We start from the raw sequence: 11255 nt of genomic DNA, 5'->3' as shown, positions 1-11255 counted from the left end.
GTGTGCATACATACTATGATTTAAAGCACACGTCCTCCCCAAAAGAATCCTGGGAACTGTAGTTTATCCCCCACAGAGTTATAATTTCCTGCACCTTTAACAAACTACAGATCCGAGGATGGGGGGGGGGGGCATGAAATATGCTTTAAATGTATTGTGTGTACACAGCCACTCATTCCAACAAACTTTTTCTGTAGGACAACTGACTGGAAGAGATTTGCCCACAAATTGAGCCTTGCCAATGGGTTTAGGAGGAGAGCTTCTCAAGGCTTGTGCAATTTTAGAAGTACCATCTCTGTGTCTTAGATTTAAACTGTATATAATATTAACCATACACACATACATACACACACAACTGTATGTCCTTAAACTGTATATAATACTAACCATACACACATACACATACAGTGGTACCTCAGAAGTCAAACGGAATCCGTTCCAGAAGTCCATTCGACTTCCAAAACGTTCAGAAACCAATGTGCGGCTTCCGATTGGCTGCAGGAAGCTCCTGCAGCCAATCAGAAGCTGCGGAAGTTGCATTGGAAGTTTGGGTTCCAAAGAACGTTCGCAAACCGGAACACTCACTTCTTGGTTTGCGGCATTTGGGAGCCAAAACGTTCGACTTGCAAGGCGTTTGGGATCCAAGGTACGACTGTATGTCATTTTCTAAAGCAACTGCCCATACTGCAGTCTCCAGCCGATGACCAGTACATCTTGGCCCTTTTCTCTCTGTCCATTTTTCTCCTCTGAACAGACTCCTCCCCCTGAGATGGGGAAATGATACCTGTGCCTGCTTCTTGAGATATGAAAATAATATGTCAGAGAACAATGGCATGCGATTAATGTCATGTATAATTTGAGATTGAACCTCAAGCGGGGCTCAGCCCTGGACCATATTTCCAGTGTCAGCCTCTAATTCGGGAATTTGTGAAGTACACAGAATACACAGCAGGGCAAATTCAGCCTTGCCTATGTAGCCATGGAAAGATAAACAAAGGAACAAGAAATGCAATTTAACTGTGAGGTCACAGCAAGCAGCTCTAGAGGTCCAATAGTGAGACTCAAGGCTTCTTGGAAGCTACGCTATGACCAAGTCAGATAGTTCAGTTGGTTAGAGTGTAGTGCTGGTAATGGCAAGGTTGCAGGTTTGATCCCTGTAAGGGGCAGCTGGATATTCCTGCATCGTAGGGGGTTATTTTCAAGATTCCTTCCAACTCTATGATCTTTATGATTCTATGAAAATAAGCTACACCCATCTGTGTAGATAGCTATTGCGGCTGCTTAGTGGTTAGGGCAAATCACTCTGCACATGGCTCGCTTACAGCCGCACCCTTTACGACTGCTTCACTGCATTCCCAAGCAAGAGCCTATGGCAGCCAAGATGCATTAGGCAAGTTTCTTTCTTCTTTTTAAATCCTCAGCTAAAGCAGACAAACTTCTGTCCCCTAACAAGACCTTAAGTGGCCCGGGTTTTAAAATAAAAAAGGAAGATATTCCAGCAGCAGCTGTCAGAACAAGCAGCAATGTGAGGGGGAGGGGTTGGAGAGAGAGAGAGAGAGAGAGAGAGAGAGAGAGAGAGAGAGAGAGAGAGAGAGAGAAGGAGGAAAAGGGACACTGGATGTGGATGATGGATGGCAAGAGATCCTTGACAGATGTCTAAATCTCTTTGAAATAAAAGAAGGTCAGAAGTCACACTCCGGGACAACTCAAAAAAGCACTTTGCATTAATACCTTTTCAAGCACCCCTACTTCCAAGCAAGGGCTGCTTGGACCACCGCAGGAAAAAGTGTAAGCGCAGAGAGCCATTTCTCACCCCAACACAAACAAAATGCAACATGATACCCAAGCCTGCAATATTCACTCTGCACTTTTATGTGACTTTGCCAAGTGCTAAGCCTCTGGAAAACACTGCTCCCTTTTACCCAAGCATCTGAACATGCTTGGGTATTTGTCTCCCATTTCCCCAGCCTAACAGGCAGGTAAATCACATAGTTGAAGAGGCATCACTTCATAATAAGGTTGAGCTATCCGCTGTTATACCCCCTCAACAACATGCGCACAAAATTATATTTCCTGGTTTGCTGTTTGACTGGGTTCTTTTCTATCTGACTTTCCAATTGGGAAGCCTTGTCATTTCTTCAAGATGAACAGTTTACACGGGCCTGCAATGAATATATATTTCCTGCCACTCCCTTAAAAACAGTCCCACAGATCAGGCCAGCCATCAAACTTTGAATGCAGAATTGTGTCATGAACATGCGCACCAAGTTTCAGTGTAAGAGCTTAAAGTTCAAGGGAGATTATATCCAGCATCTCATTTTGCACAGCCAATACTTTTTCACTCCATTTCTGAAGTTCAGAGGTGAGTGTGGACCACAAAGCCAACCTTAGGTTCTCCTTAACTTTTCTTTGCTACAATATTTGCATTACAGGTCAAATTACCCCAGAGTAGGTTTTGTGGGGGTTTTTTGCTGTGCAATTTAAAAAATCCTATAAAATACAATTTTGGGAATGGGGAAGAGATGAGTATGGACTTGGAGAAGTCCAAAAAATCTTTAGAAAATAATATCCTAAGGGGGAGAACCCCTGAAGCAGATGAATGAGGATCGAGTGTGCTCACTGGGCAGGGAAAGCTGACAGACTATTGATAAAGGATGGAAAATTGGGTGGGAGGAGGACTGGAATGGAGTGTCCTGTAAGTGGCATGGCTGGTTAACTGGAAGACTGGACAGAAACACTCTACAGTACAGAGTTTTTGTGTTACACTACAATAAGGCTTAGCCCTGTAAGTTTGTTCAGCACTAGAATGGAAGCCCTGAAATATATGAAACAATATTAATGAGCTGCATGCCTGATATATGATACATATGATATATGTCTTTTCATTACAGTAGTACCTCAGGTTAAGTACTTAATTCGTTCCGGAGGTCCATTCTTAACCTGAAACTGTTCTTAACCTGAAGCACCACTTTAGCTAATGCGGCCTCCCGCTGCTGCCCCGCCGCCGGAGCACAATTTCTGTTTTCATCCTGAAGCAAAGTTCTTAACCTAAGGTACTATTTCTGGGTTAGCGGAGTCTGTAACCTGAAGCGTTATGTAACCTGAAGCATATGTAACCTGAGGTACCACTGTATAAACTAGGGTGGGGGATAGATGCAGTGTTCGAACTTCGCCAGGCGCATTTTGCACTTTGTTATCGGCCACTTGCGACCAAGTGAAGATAGATGCCTGGGAGCCAAGATGGCGCCTGACATTTCCACCATCTGGAGGTACATACCTGAGGATCCTTGGATCTGGACTGTTTTCACACACTAGCAACATATCCTGTAGAACGCTATTCAGTTATATTTTATCTGCACAATCAGAATTGGTTTCTTCCTTCCAAGCTCTCTGCTACAGTGGATAATTCACTCCTTTCTTGCTCTCTAGCTACAACTAACTTTAAACACACACTCCCATTGAACAACAGGCCAGTTGTAGGAATTACAACTCCCAAACCACGTTGGGTTGACAGTAAATCTGAAAACAGTAAGCAAGCTGTCAGGAAGAGAGGCTCGCCACCTCATTTATAATCCCCTGAGGTCAGTTTTATAGCTCTCGTAATACAGTCCATAACCCGGGGTCTTTTTTCTATTTTAAATCTTAATAATGCCATAAAACACAATGCCGCAAAAGGGGGGGGGATAAAGCGGAAAAGGTGGAGCAGGTGCATGGCAGTGACAAATGCTAGCGAGAATTCAGAATGGCACAAATAAATCTGAAACGGGTCTGGTTTATAGACAGGCCACAAGTAGATAAGGGAGGGGAGACTCTCTCGGGGACACCAACACACACTTTTAAGGGGAAAGTTATGGAGAGTAATTCTTGGTAGCCCAAGGAGGCTGTATTTTTAGAACCTTGGACAACTCCTTAACCATTTAGTGTATGCCTATAAGGTTTTATTTACCAGGTGGGAGGGGAAGAGCAAAGGCCAATTCATTCAGCCTTCTCCCTAAATATTATTGAAAATATTATGCAATTGCACCTTCCCATGTAGATACTGGTCTTTGGCACACACAAAAATCAGCAACCTGAGACTTGCAGCTTCTCCGCCCCCAACAGTAAGTTCTAAGTCTTCAGTGATGCAAAGCAGAACAGGCTTCCAGTGTTTACATCTGCCTCTCTGTGGTTTAAGGACTCCCGCAGATGACCTGTTTATTCAGCTTATTTTGCTTGCAGAAAGTCAGACTGTGTCTCATTTTTCCTCCCTGAGCATTCATTCCAATTTGTTTACAAGGTGGTTATGTGACCATGAGCGTTGATCCCGATTTGCTTGCTGAGTGTTTACACATCTTTCCGTTAATCGTGAGTACATCCCACACTTTTTCGGTGCAATTTCCTCGCCATGAGATCTTCAGTCTCAGATCTCCAGTGTCCTATCTAGCTTGGCTCCTTGTTTGTCCTGCAAGCTTTCCTTATGCGATTTGGCTTGTATTTCTAGAAATGTAATAATTCTCATAAAGGTAAAGGGACCCCTGACCATTAGGTCCAGTCATGACCGACTCTGGGGTTGCGGCACTCATCTCGCTTTATTGGCCGAGGGAGCTGGCGTACAGCTTCTGGGTCATGTGGCCAGCATGACTAAGCCGCTTCTGGCAAACCAGAGCAGCGCACGGAAACGCTATTTACCTTCCCGCCGGAGCTGTATCTATTTATCTACTTGCACTTTGACGTGCTTTCGAACTGCTAGGTTGGCAGGAGCAATGACCGAGCAACGGGAGCTCACCCCGTCGCGGGGATTCGAACCGTCGACCTTCTGACCGGCAAGTCCTAGGCTCTGTGGTTTAACCCACAGCGCCTCCCACGTCCCAATAATTCTCATAGTTAATCCTAAAGGATCTCATTCCAAGCCTGGGAATCTGTTTCCAACATTAGCCAGCCAGATACAGTGGTGTAGTGGTAAATTTTGAAGTGCAAGAGGAAGTTGTGACAGCTCCCATAGCCATGCCCTGAAGGAGAGCCCCAAAATGTCAGCAGCTGTGCATGTACACACAGGAAGGGAGGAACCAGAAGTGCATAGAATAATACCCAATTTATTAGGATCAGCGTCACTGCAAGCCGTCATAAGCAGTCAGTGGCACTTACTTCTGACTGCATAGGTTCCGCTTGTGAAGCACACCACACTTCAGCAAAAAGCTCTTCAGCCAGCTGCACGAGTTTTCCTATTACTCTCATATCTAATTCCCACTGACAGATCCATCCTTCACAAATGTGGCTAATGATAATCCTGTTTGAGAGACATCGCAAGTCAGCGGCCATGCATGCATTACTGTATTTAAGCTTTTTTTTTTTTTTTGTAAACTACTTTCAGCACAAATCTGTGGGAAATGCAGTATATAAATAGACTATGTCTATATTTTGCAAACATTTTGCCTTGAACATCTTAAGATCACTGTGCCCAAAACTGTATATAAATGTGCACATCAGCATGAAGTTTTCTAGATAGAAGACATGTTCTTTTTTCCCAAAGAGCTGAAGACTGATTGCTGAGTAGACGCTCATTTCACTTTCATCTCCATTGAATGGAATATGTTTCTTTTTTCCCCTGGCACTTTAAACCAGCAATGTCTGTTTGATGAGAAGCAAAAGTACCTGTGCATGCACACTTATATTTTTCAACCAGAGTTCTCTTAGGATTTGCTAGGCAAGGTGGGAGAGTGTCCACTGAATTTTACAATCTTATATTTTTAAATAAATTACATATTACCAGTTTTAGCTGTGTTTTTTTAAAAAAAAAAACAACTTTAGAGGCAAAGAGAGGGGGTGGGTTTCTGCTGGATGCAACAACACATTGCAGGGTTCTTCAACCAAAAATGGGGTTGGAAACTACTGGTGTACACTATGGGAAATGGTGCCTCCATCCAAGTCTTATTGGCTGCATTACAATTATGTCTCCAGTACAACTGGAGAGCAGTACAATCATGTTTTCCAAAGACCACCACCAGCACTCAAAAGTCTGTTTTCAGATAGTCCAAAAGACAGCAATGAAAACAGATGAAAACAATGACATTATTTCCTAGGGCTGGCCGATACCTGGTTTTCAACATCATGATTTATCATCAACTAAACATTGTGATCTAGGGACGTGGGTGGCGCTGTGGTCTAAACCACTGAGCCTCTTGGGCTTGCCGATCAGAAGGTCGGCAGTTCAAATCCCTACAACGGGGTGAGCTCCTGTTGCTCTGTCCCAGCTCCTGCCAACCTAGCAGTTCGAAAGCATGCCAAAAAGTGCAAGTAGATAAACAGGTATCTCTGTGGCAGGAAGGTAAATGGAGTTTCCGTGCACTGCTCTGATTTTGGTGTTCCATTGCACCAGAAGCGGCTTAGTCATGCTGGCCACATCCCTCAGCCTGTAAAGCGAGTTGAGCGCCGCAACCCCAGAGTCGTCTGGACTTAACTGTCAGGGGTCCTTTACCTTTTTTAAAAAAACCATTGTGATATACTTATACAGTGGTACCTCGGGTTACATACGCTTCGGGTTACATACGCTTCAGGTTACATACGCTTCAGGTTACAGACTCCGCTAACCCAGAAATATTACCTCAGGTTAAGAACTTTGCTTCAGGATGAGAACAGAAATCGTCCTCCGGCGGCGCGGCAGCAGCAGGAGGCCCCATTAGCTAAAGTGGTACCTCAGGTTAAGAACAGTTTCAGGTTAAGAACGGACCTCCAGAACGAATTAAGTACTTAACCCAAGGTACCACTGTATATCACAATAAGGATGGAGCTATGTAGAAGCTATGTAGGCTTCATGGTTTTTCCCACATTATGATTTTTGCATAGCACACACACACAATTCACGATATATTGCCAGGTCAAAAATTATGAAACCTCTATCAATACAGTGTGGACTTTAAACCGGTTTTGGACAATATATCGAGATATCGCCCAGCCCTTGTCTTTCCCAGAGCAAAGAGTGTGACTAATGCCAAATAAAAAGAGATCAGCCACTGCACTTGGATACAGCTGTATTGGGACACACAGAGTGAAGGGGAAAGAAACTGTTGCTAGGCTTGCACACTTCATATTGCTGGCAGGCATGCCATCAAAGGAGCTTGTCACCAGACAGAGCATGCACAAACCTAGCAACATTTGCCCACTTCCTAGCAATGCTTTCCCTTCACCCCAGAGGTGCAGTGCAAGTGCACAGGAATGCTAAAGGTGTTGAGTTTTAATTTCAAGGCCTTTTTCAAGCGGCCTTGCACACAGTGTTGGACGTAAGAAAAGCTGCTCTTTTACAAAGAAGTATGCTTCTGGTATCTGGGTAGCTAGCCTGTGGTCCTCTGGATGTTGCTGGACAACAAGTCCCATCATCCCTGGCCAACAACCATCCTGGCTGGGGCTGGTGAGAGTTGGAGACCAACAGCATCTGCAGGGCCGCAGGCTAGCCACCCTTGTACAAGAGCGGTGTTTCCCAAACTTGGGTCTCCAGCTGTTTTTGGACTACGTTTCCCATCACACCTAGTCCTGCTAGCAAGGGATGATGGGATTTGTAGTCCAAAAAACAGCTGGAGACCCAAGTTTGGGAAACACTGTACTAGAGGCTTGGGTCATAACAGAGTTAAGTTTAAAGGATTGCTGTGCTCAATTATTGAACCACAAAGCCATCAAGTTGGACGGATGAGTCAAGTGCGTCAAATCAAGCTCACCTCCCTGAGGCTGAAGCATAAAAAAAAGAGGTAAAGGACCCCTGACAGTTAAGTCCAGTCACAGACGATTCTGGGATTGTGGCGCTCATCTCGCTTTACTGGCCGAGGGAGCCGATGTTTGTCCGCAGTCAGTTTTTCCGGGTCATGTAGCCAGCATGACTAAGCCGCTTCCGAAACCAGAGCAGCGCACGGAAATGCCGTTTACCTTCCTGCCACAGCGGTACCTATTTATCTACTTGCAATTTTTGGCATGCTTTTGAACTGCTAGGTTGGCAGGAGCTGGGACCGAGCAACAGGAGCTCACTCCATTGTGGGGATTCAAACTGCCAACCTTCTCATCGGCAAGCCCAAGAGGCTCAGTGGTTTAGACCACAGTGCCACCCGCATCCTTGAGGCTGAAGCATGAATACAGCTAAATAACAGCTACCATTGTCAAAGGACTGTGCATCCCTCTTCCACTTATGGAAACCCTCCGATAGGCAGCTAGAAGTAACTGCGAAAGGTTCTCCAGTTACTCCTGCCACAGGATTCGATGCCACTGAAAACAAATCCAGCCAAACACTTGTTTAACGGCTCTTAATGATCTCTACAGATGCAGATTCCACCACACCTCTAGCTAAATAACTGGTTGCTCTGCTGCTCCACCCACTCACACAGCCGGGTTGCTTCCAGGATGGAGCCATTTATGACTATCTATCTGCTCTGTTGTGCACAACACCATACAAAAGGCACTGTCCTGATCGCTGTTGGAACTATTTGCTGCCTCTGCAGCCTGGCATCCTATCAAGCCAGCATAATGTCAGCTTCTCAAACTTGAGAACATCTCTTTTCGGGACTTCCTGTGTTGGCGGGTTGGAAGGTGAAAAAGCTGCCAATTAGAACTCTTAGTCTTGCTGTCAGTTTTTCCATTTCCACACAGTCCATTTTAATTTTAATAGACCAAAGCAACAAAACTTTTTATTGAAGAGTGGACCCCCCTTTTGGATTACCTGAGAAAGTATCACAGTGGTACCTCGGATTACAGAGGCTTCAGGTTACAGACGCTTCAGGTTACAGACTCCGCTAACCCGGAAGTAGTACTTCGGGTTAAGAACTTTGCTTCAGGATGAGAACAGAAATTGCACGCTGGCGGCGTGGCGGCAGCAGGAGGCCCCATTAGCTAAAGGGGTACCTCAGGTTAAGAACAGTTTCAGTTTAAGAACGGACCTCCAGAACGAATTAAGATCTTAACCCGAGGTACCACTGCATAGTCAAATGAAATTGCGGGCAGGATTTGAAATATGAGCACGTAATAATAATAATAATAATAATAATAATAATAATAATAATTTATTATTTATACCCCGCCCATCTGGCTGGGCTTCCCCAGCCACTCTGGGCGGCTTCCAAAAGAATATTAAAATACTATAATACACCAAACATTAAAAGCTTCCCAAAACGTAAGGGAAATGGAAAAAATTGCAAAAGAGGAAATATGTAATAGGTAAAAGTATGTTTCATAATGCAGTAAAAGAAAGGGTGGGAATAAAAACATCATGGAGGTAAGGGTGGGAAGTCAAAACATTAAGGGAATTATGTGTTGTTACATTTGTTAAAATTTCAGAAATTCAAAAAACAATTAAATTAAGAAAAATGAAAAAGCCATCAGTTAGAAACACTTTTTAAAAAGAGTGCCATACAGTTTGTTCTGCACAAGGAAGCCAGAGTGACTCATTTCGTAAGGTGTGTTTGGAGCCAGATCTGGACTTGACACTGCAGAAGGGAAACACACAGAGGAGCTGGCTCAGTGCTTCAGATTCGCAACTTTTGATTTAAAAAGTACTCGCCACTGCACCTTATTGCCGGAACCTGTCAAAATCTGGCAGGATGAGGAGTTCCTTGGTTTTGTAGACCCCAGTAGAGGTTGACTAGCAGAACACAGCAATGATGGTTGGGGAAGCATCCTGGCTGATTGGCAACCACAGCTCATACTACTCATCATCCTGTCTAGAGAAGGAATGCAGGGGGAAATCCAGACCCCCTATGGTACCTGGATTGCTGTCCAGGGGAAAGACTACAGGTCCTTCCAGCTGTGAGATCTCAACAGCAGCCCATGATCCTCTTTGCCCTAGAAGTGATGCTGAAGGGCCAACCAGTTGTTTAGAAATATTATAAAGCTTCACAAACCAGCTAACCTCACAGTCTGGGCAATGTGTTGCTGCAGGGGGCCATTCAGTTCTCTCCCTGTATTCCCCCCACTAACACACAAACTTAAGGTCTCCAGCCTTATTCTAGGTCTACCTGTCCACCTTTGTCCTGAGCATGTAAGGAAGCCAGGGTGAGTTTTTATTTATTTTAAAACAAGCATCCTGTCCCCAACTTGCTACAACTGTGGCACCAGAAATAATTTTGTCAATCAACATTGCTTTGGTCTTTTACCTCTACCTTAAACCCAGTTAAATTATTTGTCCCACAGGTGGATACTGTTTCAGAATGTTAACCCTACTAATATCTGGGAATGATCAATGCATAGTTTTTACTTGTCAGCAGGGAAAACAAGTGCTGAGAGTTGAGGCCCGTCTGGAAATTAAGCTCTAGACGTGAAAGAGCTATAAAGCTGGAACATTTTGCTATTGCAAATGTACCCTAGTGAAGCCATTTTCCACTACAAGTTGTATCGAAGACAGCAGCAAAGGGTCAAGAGGAGTTGCAACCTTCACTCCTCAGGCATCCCCTTCCCAAAAGAATATGCCCGGCCTGTGTGGGCTGGAGACAAATACAGCCTCAGGACAAGTGTGTCATCCGACTCAATTACATCTAAGTTACAGCTACCACAGAAGACTTGGCGTTTTCCTCTGCCACCCCTGCTGGGTGACGGATTTACCTCCAGCTCTCAGATCGTCATGTTCTAAGCAAGTAAATTAGAGTCACTGCAAAGGCTGCAACCAGCTTACTAAAACTACTGGGAGCCGGAATAGCCTGAGGATAGGGATTGACACTATTTGAGTGAGCAATCTAAGACTGATGAATCATGGACTCACAGAATCGAAGAGTTGGAAGGGACCTCAAGGGTCATCTTCCTGCAACAGTCAGATTGTTTTATCCATGGCTACAGCAGGTTCTGCACTGGTGTTAAATCCACTCCAGCCAGATTTCACAGACCTGTCATCTGTATGTACAGATCAGTGAGCTAAACACTGATTCGGCGGCCTGTCTAAATCCCTCTCCATGTCAGTACAGTGGTACCTTGGTTTCCGAACGGCTTGGCTCCCAAACAAATCAGCTCCCAAACACCACAAACCCAGAAGTAAGTGTTCCGGCTTGTGAATATTTTCATCCATTTTGGCTGTCGGCATTGTTTCTGGGGCCAATCAGCCAATCAGATGCCGCACCTTGGTTTGCGAACGTTTTGGAAGTCGAACGTACTACCAGAACGGATTGAGTTCGGGAACCAAGGTACCACTGTACTGGGGTGGGGGTGGGGGGTAGGTTATGCATATTTATCTGTTTATACATGGTTGGATTCAGGGCCAGTCATGCTTCGACACACTGAAATCAATGCAGCTCAAGTCCCATTGATTGCAAGAG

General features: G+C 44.7%; 1 protein-coding gene and 1 long non-coding RNA gene across 7 annotated transcripts in view; one reads left to right on the top strand and one right to left on the bottom strand.

The window, feature by feature from the left end:
* The window catches only part of LOC308571476, a 379389-nt gene that overhangs the window by 296424 nt on the left and 71710 nt on the right, over positions 1-11255 (top strand). The window lies entirely within an intron of this gene.
* The window catches only part of ZNF385C (zinc finger protein 385C), a 168442-nt gene that overhangs the window by 112333 nt on the left and 44854 nt on the right, over positions 1-11255 (bottom strand). The gene's annotated exons all lie outside the window — the stretch shown is intronic.

The sequence above is a fragment of the Podarcis bocagei genome (assembly GCF_964188305.1).
Source record: "Podarcis bocagei genome assembly, chromosome: 13".
Classification (NCBI taxonomy): Eukaryota; Metazoa; Chordata; class Lepidosauria; order Squamata; family Lacertidae; genus Podarcis; species Podarcis bocagei.
The sequence above is the reverse complement of the archived record's forward strand: the minus strand, read 5'-3'. Positions and strand labels throughout refer to the sequence as shown.